The sequence below is a fragment of the Camelus dromedarius genome, chromosome 5 (assembly GCF_036321535.1).
Source record: "Camelus dromedarius isolate mCamDro1 chromosome 5, mCamDro1.pat, whole genome shotgun sequence".
Taxonomy (NCBI): Eukaryota; Metazoa; Chordata; class Mammalia; order Artiodactyla; family Camelidae; genus Camelus; species Camelus dromedarius.
This window is the reverse complement of record NC_087440.1, coordinates 59,946,045-59,959,372: the sequence shown is the minus strand read 5'-3', so window position 1 is coordinate 59,959,372 and position 13,328 is coordinate 59,946,045.

Sequence of the window (13,328 nt, the reverse complement as noted above, 5' to 3'; positions counted from 1 at the left end):
TTATTTTAAAACATGCAAATAAGGATGTTAGAAAAGCAACTCGAATAGCATATAATTAGTTAAATCAAGGAGTATTTATGCTCAGAGTTTAGGAAAATTCAAGTAAAGAAAGGGAATTTTGGCAGCAGTACATGATCCAGAAAAACAGATTGTTGTCATAATAGCAAGGTCCCCATTTAAAGTTTTTGACACCTGTGTATGATAGTCCTTTTAAGAGCAAGGACTCTGTTATTCAGAGGAGAGTCAGGTCTGTCCCTAAGAGCTATGATTCAAGGGTTTTGCTTCTGTCACCAGGGGGAGGGGCGACACTGGGCTCCAGGGACCGTGTGCTTTGCTTGCTCTGTGTCCGCGGTTGGGAAGGGAGGAATGAGGCCACTGACTGCTTCAGTTTGTCCTCTGTCTTCTGGTGGTTGAGAATCCAACAGAAATATTGCCCCCGCTTCCTACATTAAAGATGGAAGCAGCAGTGAGAAGCTAGGGAAAGTGAGTCCTTGATCTCTTACTCTGAGTAGCAGTGACTGGTATTTTTAAAAAGATTTTTAAAACACCATAGTTTTTTTTTTTACCACATAACTAAAAAACAAAAAGAAGAAGAAAAAGAAATTACATCAAGCCTACTTTCACTACGTAGCGGCAACCTCTTCTTACAATTCAGAATAAATTCTTCTAAAACGACTGTCACGCAAATCACTCGAGACTGAATGTTCACGTCTTCCAAAATTCAGATGTTGAAACCTCATCCCCAGTGTGATGGTGTTTGGGTCATGAAGGTGGAGCCCTTATGAATGAGATCAGTGCTGTTATGAAAGAGACCCCAGTTGCTCCCTGGCCCCTTCTTCCATGTGCGGGCGCAGCGAGAAGATAGCCATCTATGGACAGGAAGCAGGCTCTCACCAGACACTGAACCTGCCGGCACCTTGATCTTGGACTTCCCAGCCTTCAAAATTGTGAGAAATGAATGTTGTTTATAAGCCACCCAGTTGACGGTGTTCTGGTATAGCAGCCTGGATGGACTAAGACATGAATCTGTATACTTACAAGTATCTTCATATTGTACATACTGTTCTGTAACCCACTTTTTCCATGCAAAAATATGTCATGAATAATCTTCCATGGCAGTACACAGTTGTGCTTTAATGGCTGTATGGTACTCCATTTCATTAACTGACCATAACTTATTTAACCAATAGCTCCCTGAGAGACGTTTGGCTAACCTCCAGTTTTTCACTATTGCATACAAATGAGCCATCGGCAACTGATTTTTTAAGGTGAATCGTCAAGCACTTGTAATGAGATATTTTGGAGCAAGCTGCGGGAACATTGGAATAGGAATGTAAAGGGGCCCACGGGAGGGAGGTGTTTATGAATTGCTATTGTTCTTGATATATTAAGGACATCGGTAACCGGAGAGGGCAGAGGAGGATGGTGTGAGGAGGGAGAAAGTAAGAGAGAGTGAAATCACAGGTACGGAGAGAGAGAAACACAGAGACATGGACGACAGATTGAGTGACAGACAGACAAAGGGAAAGAAAGAACACCACTAGAACAAATAGAAAGGGTCAAATAACTATCAAGGCTGCTCAAAACAACAGTTTTGTGACAATCGCCAAAAAGTGCAGTGGCATTTATACCATTCAAGCAATCATATATCATTGAATAAATGAAAAGGGGGACAAATTGCCCCAAACCAGAGGGAACTTTGTTTGGTTATCAGAGTAGACAGGGAGTAACCTTTTAAAAACTCTACAACAAAGAAGAAGTAATAATTAAGAGTTCTTCTAAATAAAAAATAAAAATGGACTTATTTACAAAACATAAACAGACTCATAGACACAGACAAACTTATGGTTACCTGGGGGGAAAGGGGGTGGGAAGGGATAAATTGGGAGTTTGAAATTTGCAGATACTAACTACTATATACGAAACAGATAAACAAGTTTCTACTGTATAGCACAGGGAACTATATTCAATATCTTGTAGTAATCTATAATGAAAAAGAGTATGAAAAGGAATATATGTATATGTATATGCATATGCACAACTGAATCATTATGCTGTACACCAGAAATTGACACAACATTGTAAACTGACTATACTTGAATTAAGAAAAAACACAATTTAAAAAAAAAACCCCAAAATTAAGAATTCTCATTCCACTTCACTTGATTCACCAACCCACATACACGTGTGCATATCACGAGTTGAAGCTTGTCATTCAAAAAAAAATTAGCTTTCTTTGACTCTTATCTCCTTTAACTCTGATATTTTAAATGATATTTTCTTTTATGGTGATTAACTGAGATAAAATATTTTGCATCATTGCTTTGCATCACAGCTCCAGAGAAAATGAAAGAGGAAGGTTAGCTTCCCTTTTCTGACTGTGGTACCAGCTTCCTGTTTTAGAAAAACTAAAATAAGGTGTGAACAGCCACTTTCTCTTAAAAATCATTTCTCCATGGGTTTTAGGGTAGGATGGGGTGTGTATTTGTGGGGGTTGGAGGATGGCTTCTCTTGTGAAATTTTCTACATACACTTGTAGGGAACAATGAAAACTCACTTGTATAATGAACATCACTTGTATACATATCACAGTGCATCCCAAGTTTCAAAAATCAACTGAAGGAAAAGAACAATCCTGACATCTCATGGGAAGCTGTGAGATACAAATGAAATTATTTACGTGAAAGTGTTTGGCAAACTATAAAAGTCTGTACAAGTGCAAGGTCTTTTTAATTATTGGAACTTTATTATACTCCGGCATCTGCAGAGTCTTCTCAAAGACAGACATTTCTGCTCCTTTCCTACACCCGAGTGTTGGAATGAGGGAATACATCCACGGATAGCCTTGCTCTTTGTTCTCCCCCGATGCGATCTTTTGCATGGACAGAAAAATTAGGAAAATGCCTTTCCTTTTGTCAAATCTATAAGAAGTGGTCAGGTTCCCTTCTTCTAACTGGAAAAAAAATCTACTGAAGACTAGCTCATATGAATTATACCCTGCCTGGAACCCTGTCCTGTGTCACTGATACACCCCAAGCAAAGGCAGAGAATGGTTATTGCTTCCCAGTGCTTCTAAGGGCAGTTTAATTAAAACACTGATGCTACATGCCCCACAAGTTTAGCATGACTCAGCAAGGTTAGTCACTTACCAGCAGACGATCACGTCCAGGCACGTGACCTTGGAGCACAGGGGGCAGCAAACCAGACAGATTTAGCTGAACCGCTCACTCAAGCTGGTCTGTTACTGATCAACAGCGGACTAGGGCAGTGCAAGGGCACCAGAGACCACCGGCATCCTCGTCACAGCATTTCTCTCTCACGTCGCCTTGTGTCTAGCTGAGCGGGTGCTGACCACCTCTACGGAGCGGGTGCAGGGAAACCTCCCTCTTCAAAGATTCTGATTTGTATCTTCCATTTGGAGAGAACTTTTGCCCTGTTTGTCTTTGTGGCTTTTCTTTGTTCCATGAAGGATTGAGGCATTGCACACACGAATGAGCTCAGAGTATTATAAGTGAAAAAAAGCCCCAAATCTACCTTAAAAAACTACATCCTACCTCGTCATTTTTTATAGTATCCACATATAACTTAGCCCCTTCTGAGCATTCTGGGTTTTTTCCTGAAAGCATAAGTACTGCATATATAATTTGATTGCCACGTCATTCTGAAATCTTTAATGCGTATGGTTCAGACATCCTGTTTACTACTTTTTTTTTTGCTTAATGTTAATCCAACTTATTTACCGTAAAAAATGTACTTTTTTTTATTCTTCTGGAAAAAAAGAAAGTTAAATACAACACACATTTATATAACTGAATCACTTTGCTGTACACCTGAACCTAACCTTGTAAATCAACTATGCGTCAATAAAAAATAAAATTAAAAGAAAATACGACACACATTTAAGGTGTTCTTTTTAATTTTTATTTATTTATTGAAGTAAAGCTGATTTACAATGTTGTACACTTAAGGGGTTCTGATGTCCCAGTCTAATATAGAGGCTGCTGATGAAATGCCTTAACACAATGGCAGGAATTCCACAATTCTGTTTACTTTTTGGTTTTTTATATATATATATATATATTTTAAAATATGGTGTATTGTTTAATTGCTACGGTACAGGGTAGAAAGACATTTGTGATGTCTGAAGGATGCTGTTTCTCCCCTCTGGATTTAAAGTTGGCCAGTTCTAAAAGTGAGGGCAACTAGCACATGTGGCCAACTGTACTTTTTATGGCTCAGCTTCGTGTTTCAGAGATGTTAGGGACTCAGATTAAAAACAAACAAACACATCTGTTTCAGCAATTCTGGTGTACACTTTTTTGTTGGTTTCGTGTAGGAGTTTCACAACCTGAGTGATATTACTTGTGCAGAGTTTAGTTTGGGATGCGGGAAGGATGCCACTTGGCAAAAAAATTTTTTCTTTGCCTTCTTGGAATTTTTGTATTCAGCTCAAAAATGACAAATGTTTGCCCCCTTGGGCTTTAGGTATCCACTAGACTCTACATTTGTATTTCTGTCCTTTTTTTTCCCTAGTTATCTTGATGGATTATTTTAGAATGTCCTCTTCAAAAATTCACTCTACCATGGAGCAGAGACATTTGCTTCCTTCTGTTAGCAGCTCATCCTGTGACATGTTTGGGGCTCAGAGGACATAGCCACTATGGTAGATAATATCTGAAATTCTATATATACCTTGCTTTCTAACCCCTTGGAAAATGTGGTCCTTGAGAAGTTGAGTTGAAACCCACACAGGTTTTCAAATGCTAGACAGTTTCTAGTTCAGCATTGTTTTGTTTAAAGTTGTTGTTAGGAAATAATTTGAGTAACAAGTCTAGTCATCACCATATCCTGATAGCCCACCAGGAAGATAAATTACTTCCTGTAAATTATGACATTTCACCTCCACCCACAGAGGTTTGCCATATTACTCTGCTGTCTTCTAAGTAAATGGTTTCTCTGAAAATTGTTACAAGGAATCCAATGTAAATTATATTCATGAATAAAATATATATATGTGCTCACAAGTATTTACCTAAGCACAAAGATATATAGTATTTAAAAATAAATAAACCCACAGTCTTTCCTCCCTTTCAATGTGCCAGTTACTGAAACTTTCTATGGCATCTTGATCCTAAAAGGAACCCCAGAAAGTACCTTAATCCATTCCCAGACATCTGGACAGACTGGCTAGCATTATCCTAGTCTTCCATAAATGTGGCCAAGGCTTCCTGTGGCCCTTAGAATTTTGCTTTATATGTGGCTTGTTATTTTTCTCTCTCCATTGTATATATCTGTTTCACAGTATTGAGTCAATGATGGGTCCCATCTAAAGGAGTGAAAAAAGGGGGGTTGGTATAGCTCAGTGGTAGAGCACATGCTTAGCATGCACAAGGTCCTGTATTCAATCCCTAGTACCTACATTAAAATAACTTTTTTAAAAAATCTCAAAAAAAAAAAGAATAGAAAAGAGAAAAATTTACGAGGACAAACTTAATGGAAGCCATCACCATATTTTAATTTGGAAGTTGTCCTCAGACCACACAATATACAAGTAGACAATGACATGCACATTATTGTGAAATGATATAAGTGTGGCCCTAAAATACTTTTAATGGTTCCAGCCTGGCTATTGCTCCCTTTCCTCCTGCTCAGAAATGGAGCTTTATACAACTCTCTTCTCACAGCTACACATTGATTCCAGTTAAGGAGTAACCTGATATTCAGTCCATGTCACAGTGACCCAGATGGTGTGCATGTTTTAGAGATGGAAATATAGAGCAAATTTGTTCCTCCTCGGGTCCAATGAGTTGGGCAGTGTTATGACTACATCCTGACTGTGTGGGTTTCTTATCTCATATAGTTTCTTTGTGTCTGCTTGAATCCTTTCATGCTTCTCAGAGTCCGAATGTAATTTAGTACTTCCTGACAATTACACCTTTTTATTTTTAAAAAGTCCATCTTTTGGGCTGGCTGTGTTCTATAATTTCGTTGCTCAGTCATTCAGAAAGCCTTTTATCCAGACATGCTGTTTATTTAGGACATCCAATTTATTCAGTTTGGTAATATTTGTTGTTGTTGTTGTAAAAAAAACATTGCATCTGTATCCTAAAGGGCATCTGTCTACTCTGTTTCTCTCACTTCAGGGTTAAAAAAAATCTCAGCCTAGAGAAACGAAGTGAGCTCTTCAAAGTCAACAGACACTGAGGTGGTTGATGGAGCTGAGACTGGAATCTGGACCCTTCTGATTTCTAGTCCAGGGCTTTTTTCTGGGTGGCGGTGGGGGAGGAATTCCTTTTTTGTTTTAGTCACTGTATGTATTTTGTTATGTGGATTTCAAAAATCCTACAGACAATTTAAATGGGTGACTAATTTCTCCTCTGATTATTAAGATTATATCAGTAGTTCTTTAATGATTTAAAATTTGGTACAAGTGGGGCTTTCTTCCATGTGAGAGTAGGGACAGCATTTTCCAACTCTGTCTTCCAGGAATCACTAAAAATTGAGCAAAATATTTATACTGTAAATGGATATGGTATTGTACCACTTATCTTGCTAGTAATCAGCCTGGACCTATACTTGGAATGGCTCTGTTCCTGTTTTATTTTCTACTTCCAGAGGGTGCCAAGAATACAAAGCAACTCCCATCTATCTCCTAGCTTAAATCTCACTAGAAACAATTTCAGAAAAAAAAAATTCAAATATACAGCACTGAGGAATTCAAACTGCATCGGCAAAGTAGATAGGACATAATCTTCCAAACCATTGTTCCCCGAGTGTATCTTTTTGTTTGTGAAAGCACTCCATTTAAGAAAGGCTTCCATCTAAATTAGTATCCCATCTCAAAACAAACTAGCTTATAAGTCCAGAAACAACAGGGAGAACAGTCAATAAAATCATCCAGATAATATAAATGGGAAATCACTTCCAGAACCTATTTGGTTCTGAACAGAACTCTCTGCCCAGTTTTTTATACTTGCCATGATACCTTGATATTTCTTCCAAAGAGAATCTTTGATTTAAAGTTCTTTAAAAAGCAGCTATTCTCCTCAGACGTGGTGGTATCACTGACTTGTGCACCTGGATTAGTTTATACCTAGGTTCACTACACAGTAATCATCTTAGAAAGCAGAAACAGAACTTCAGTGGATTTGGACCCATCTTTAGGGAGCTCAGGTGCAGATGGGATGGGCTAGAACAGTGTTTCCCAAACAATAGTCATTTGCCAATCACCTTCATGATTTTTGCCATTTCCGATCGTTACCTTTTACACACTTCTTATGTCATAATTTTCTTGAAGATGATTTAATTGAAAATGTAAATGTGTTTATTTAAAAAGAAATTTTTATCACTCTTATGAATGGGAAACCAGATTGCTTGCCATAATAGATAATAAATGTGAAAGTAAATTTACAAAACCAGCAATGTTATTATATTTTAGTTAAATATTGTCACCTCAGAAGGCTGTGATCCCCAAAGCTGCCCTCTTTTTGTGATGTTAGAGTAACAGATTTTGCATAAGAGGAGTGTTAAGTGTGAACTTGCATCAGACTGAGACCTTTTTCATGAGGTAATCAGAAGGATTGAAAGAAATTTGGAAAAGAGAAAACCTGCTTCTGCAGTGTTGCCTTCCCCAGGATTATCCCACGCCACGACCCTGGGGGTCTCCATGCTGTTCTGCTGATGCACAGAGCTCACACCTGCCTCAGCATCTTCACACTTGCTCTCTTCCCCTGGGTAGATCTCCCCCAGGGCCGTTCAGAGCTCTCTCTTCCATTATCCTTTACTGGGCTTCACAGACACTGCCTTTTTTTTCCCTTCAACAAATTGAAGGTTTTTGGCCACCTTGCCTTGAGCAAGTCTATTGGCACCATTTTCCCAACAGCATTTGCTTACTTTGTGTCTCTGCGTCACATTTTGTTAATTCTTGAAGTATGTCAAACTTTTTCGTTATTATATTTGTTATGGTGATCTGTGATCAGTGATCTTTGATGTCACTGTTGTCATTGTTTTGGGGCACCACAAACTGTGCCCATATAAGATGGTAAATGTAACTGATTGTTGAAATGATGACAAAGGATTTAGGATGCTAACAGAAGCTTAGTTGTTAAAGCAGAGGCAGGATTTGAGAGGATTGACTCCAATTTTGAAAGAAGTTCTACTGTGGGTAAAGTGCTGTCAAACATCACAGCACGTTTGTGAAAGGATGAGTCAATCAATGTGGCAATATTCATTGCTCTCTTATTTTAAGAAATTGCCACAGCCACCCCAACCTTTAGCAACCACCTGATCAGTCAGCAGCCATCAACACTAAGGCAAGACCCTTCATCAGTAAAAAGATTAGTACTCAACCTTCTTAGAAGGCTCAGATGATGGTTAGTATTTTTTAGATGTATTGAAGTATTTTTTGGTCAAGTTATACACATTTTTTTTGATATAATCCTATTGCACACTTAATAGACAACAGTATAGTGTAAACCTAACTTTTATATGCACCAGGAGACTGAAACACTTGTGTGACTTGTTTTATTCTGATATTCACTTTATTGCAGTGGTCTGGAACCAAACCTGCAATGTCTCGGAGGCATGCCCGTAACTCCTCATCCATCCATCCATTCAGCCAGTCAATCAGTGATTCACTTAACCTGAGTTCATGTCCTATCTTTCTTCCTTCCTTACCTGACTATTCCTCTCTGAATAGCTGATTTCTCTTTGATATACAACCAACCCCCCAAATGTAGTCTATTGTCATCTTGTTAGCTAAACAGTATTGATTGGTGTGTACAGTAGGATTAATTTTGTTAAAAAAAGAGAGAGAGAGATGTGCATATTCAAAAAATACAGAAGAATCTTCAAATCATATTAATCACTGAATCCCCAGGTAATGGAAGTCATGGTAATTTTCATTTCCTTTTTCACACTTTAATTCGTTGACTGATTTTAACCCCAGTAAAACCAATCAGTGATTATAAAACCTCTGTTTCTGCTATCAGACAAAACAACAGTGCTAGTTCCAGGTGGAAAAATGAGTGGTGTTTAACATAAATCCTCAGCACGTTAAACTATGGAGCCAGGAAGAATGAGGGCAGAGTCAAGCCTTGTATAGGTGACTGAATTTAGCAGGAGAAATTCTAATCTACAAAGGTACAATTTTAATCCTTAACCCCAGGCAGTCATTTCATAAATGGTTTCCTTTGGTCATGTAAGGTGACTGTGGGTCACATGGGGTGATATTAGAAAAACAAATCAGGGCTTCTCTCCTGCTAATGAGGGATCAGATAACTTTCTCTCCCGGGAAGAAAGACCATTCTATAAAGCCAATAAGTTTATCAAGCCTTAAGCAATCAACACCCCCCAGCCCATCTCCCAGTTCTGCTTGGAGCGTTGCAGGGCAGGATGACAGGCCGAGCAAAATCAAGATCTGTTAACCTAGTAATTCCATTTTCCCGATTAAGAGTTTATTTTGCACTGACAAAATTGAACTATAACCTTGCTTTTATTTTGAAAAAGCCGGAAACTGCGAGTGAAGCAAATTTGTCTTCCTCATTTATTGTATTTTAGAGCACGGTTTATTTCTACCCAGCGAAATGATAGCTTTTCTGGTAATGTCTCCTTTTCCCTGCAAAGAAACCTTAATCTTCTTTCTGAAACGATTCTATTTGGGCAGCAAATCCTGCATTGAAAACTGTTCCAGATCTCAAGTTACATAACCTGAACAGATGGCCGTCGCGTGGCTTTGACAGTCAGGCTGCGATCCTAGGACTTGCGGAAGGAAGAACCCACTCTGGAGCCTTGCGGCGGGGAGGCAGGCCGCTCCCGCCCCCAAGCAGACACGCGGCACGCTGGGAGCAGGTTAAGAACTGTGTTCTGGCTCCTCTGCCCACGTTCACGACCCAGGAGCAAATTCCTCAGCACCCTGAAAAAGGTACAAATAGTCCTAGAGAAACTCGTGGTCATTTTGGTGGAATCATAAAAAGAAACATCTCTCCTGTGGGAGAAAGGTCTCTTGGAATGCTACACCAGAAGAGTGGTTTGGTTTATGGTGACAGTTGCAACATCACAGGCAGCTGGGCAGTGAATGGATGCCTTCTACTTGCACCTTGGGCTTGGAGCACAAAGGAACAGAATGGACAAAACTGCCTGTCTTCACAGAGCCTGCAGTTTAGTGGGGGAGACGGACAGCCCATCAATCCATAAACGAACACACACACCTCTGAGAGTGATAAGTGCCAAGGAGGAAAGAAAAACTAATGCAGAGATGAGGAATCAGAAGAGGTGTGTATGAAATGTTAGGACGGCCACAGAAGTCCTCTTTTAAAAGGATGACATTTGAGTAACTACCTGAAAAAATGAAAATGCAAATCAGGTATATATCAGGGGAAAAGCATTCTTGAGAAAGGAAACAGCAAGTGCAAATGCCCAGCGTCAGAGAGGATACCTGGTCTGTATAAGGAACAACAACAACAAAAAAGTCCAGAATGGATGAAGCAGGGAACACCAGGGGAGAGTTGTGTGGGATGAGATTTGAGGGATAATGTGAGGTCAGATCTTACAGAGTTTTAAAGATCAAAAGTTTGGAATTTGTCTTTTATTCTGAGTGAGATGGAAACCATTAGGAGGGTTTTGAGCAAAGGAGATGATCTGAATTATTATTTATCAAGATCACTTTGTGTGAGAAATCAACTGTAGGGGAGTAAGGGCAGAGGCAAGCGGTCGGGGAGCGAGGGAAGCATGAGGAGGCTGTTGAGAGATAATGATGTAGGAAATAATGATGGTTTGAAACAGGACGGTAGCAGAAGAAGTGGTGAGAAGTGGGCAAATTCTCGCTGGATTCTTAAGGTAGAACCAACCGCTCTGGTTTATAGATTAGGTGTACTGTGTAAGAAAAAGAGAAGAGTCAAGGATCACTCCAACTTTTGAGGGAGGGTATACAACTGGGAGAACAGAGTAGGGCTGAGAAGTTTAGTGAAAAGGAGAAGAATGTGAGAGAGGCAGACTTGGAGGGGTCTCAGGAAATCAGATTGGGCTATGTTGTTTGAGATGTCTATTAGACATCCAAATGGAGATGTTATGTAAACAGTGGGATACACAAGCGGGGTGTGCCAAGAGATTGGGGCTAAAGATAAATAAACTTGGGAGTCATAAAGGTATATATAGTATTTAAAGATATGTGGCATAATGAGTTCACCTAAAGAGTGAAAGTGAGTGTAGAGCCAGGTGACTATGGAGAGGGTACTCATCTGTATGGAATGCTGCTGATAAGGAAATCAGGCAAGCCAGCAGTTGGTCTGAGCCATCCGGAAGTCATCACTCATCTTCATAAGAGGAGCTCTACAGAGTACAGGGCAAAAGCCTTGTTGCAGTGGATCCAAGAGAGAATAGAGACATTGGAGGGAGTGAACAAAGACAATTCTTTCAGAAGCATTTGCTTTGCTTTAAAGAGGAGAGACATGAAGTGGTGGCTGGATAGGGAGGTGGGACCAAGAGAGGATTAAAACAACTTTTTATTGAAGTATAATGTACATGATCAAAATGCATATTGCTTAAGTGTATAGCTCCACAATTTTCACAACCAAATCCACTGAGCAGCACCCATTTACCAAGTACCATCTGCAGGAAGCCTCATGCCTGTTCCCTCTGGGTCCCTGTCCCCACCCCACACAAGGGCAGCAACCATTCTGACTTCTAAAACCACAGATTTCGTTTTGCCTGCCTTTGTACTTCTCATAAATGGAATTACGTAGTTCGTGATCTTTTGTATTTGGCTGTAGTTACAGTTTAATCATTCTTATTGCTGTATACAAGTCCGTTGTGTAAATATACCAAGATTTACTTATCCATTTACTGTTGCTGGGTGATTAAGTATTTTCCAGTTTGACAAATGGTGCTGTTACATACATCGTAGCAGATGTCTTTTGGTGGACACGTGTGTACACATTTTATTGGCTGTATTTCTACGAGGGGAGTTGTTGGGGCATAAGGTGTACATATGTTCAGCTTTCATTTTCCAAAATGGTTGTGCCAGTTTACTCTCTCACCAGCACCGTAAGAAAGACTTATTAGTGATAGACAGATATTATCTCCACCTGTCACTCCTTGGTCTTATATCTCAATTTGTTGGGAATGGAGGTAGTGAAGAAGGGTGGTGTTTATTGCACCCCGTCAAAACTTTACGAATAAAACTCTATTGCTCACAGTGTGATCATCAGGATTGATCAACAGTAATGTGCCTGGCATGGGACCTGTGTCCAGTATGTGTTAGTTGTTGCTCTTGTTTTGTGGTCGTCCTCCAAGAACTGCCTCCAGGTAAGGGTGAGATAAGGCAATGGTATCCGCACATGCCGGCCCCTCCAACTCACACTTCTCCATCAGATCTTGCTTCACAGGGTTGGGAAAGGGTGAAGACTCAGTGCTTCACTGACCATATTATAGGGCCAAGAACCACACAGAGGCTCAAATACCCCTTTCCATAACTTCCACTGCATCCTTCCATCAGACCAAGCCTTTCACCAGGTTATTGGAGGGGCTGAGGAACTGGCTGTGGTAGGTTTCATTGTAAAATAAATCATCTAACAAACCATCTCTAGGAAAATGATACTCTAGTCAAGGCACTGAACTTCTAAAGGTAGCGATTCTGAAAATGGCTAGTTACATGACTAGATGTATTTCCTTGCCCTTTGCAACTGTTTGAAAATGATTATTGTTTATTTAGCCAATAAATTAAAGATGATTTTGCATTTAAAAAAATCCCTTTCCAATATCTATATCCATCTGTAAGAAGTAGTTAGTTGTGACTAAGATCATCATTACATCCAAGGAGATAAATTGATTTTTTTTTTTTTTACTGGATTACATCTGATTACACCTTTTATTCCCATATTGGAATCTGGGGATTTCAGTGATGTGGTCTTCTAGGTAAAACCAAAATCTTCCCCTTGAAAAAATTGACTGCATATTTTAGAGAAGTTTTATATTTACATAAAAATTGTAAAGATAGTACAGAGAGTTCCCATATATTGCATACCCAGTTTCTCCTATGATTCTCATCTTACATTAGTATGGTAGATTTGTTACAGTTAATCAATATCCTGGGATTTCAAAATTGTAGAATAGATAAACAAGATTACACTGTATAGCACAGGGAAATATACACAAAATGTTATGATAACTCACAGAGAAAAAAATGTGACAATGAGTGTGTATATGTCCATGAATGACTGAAAAATTGTGCTGAACACTGGAATTTGACACATTGTAAAATGATTATAAATCAATAAAAAATGTTAAAAAAAATTTAAAAAAATCAATATCAATATATTATTATTAACTAA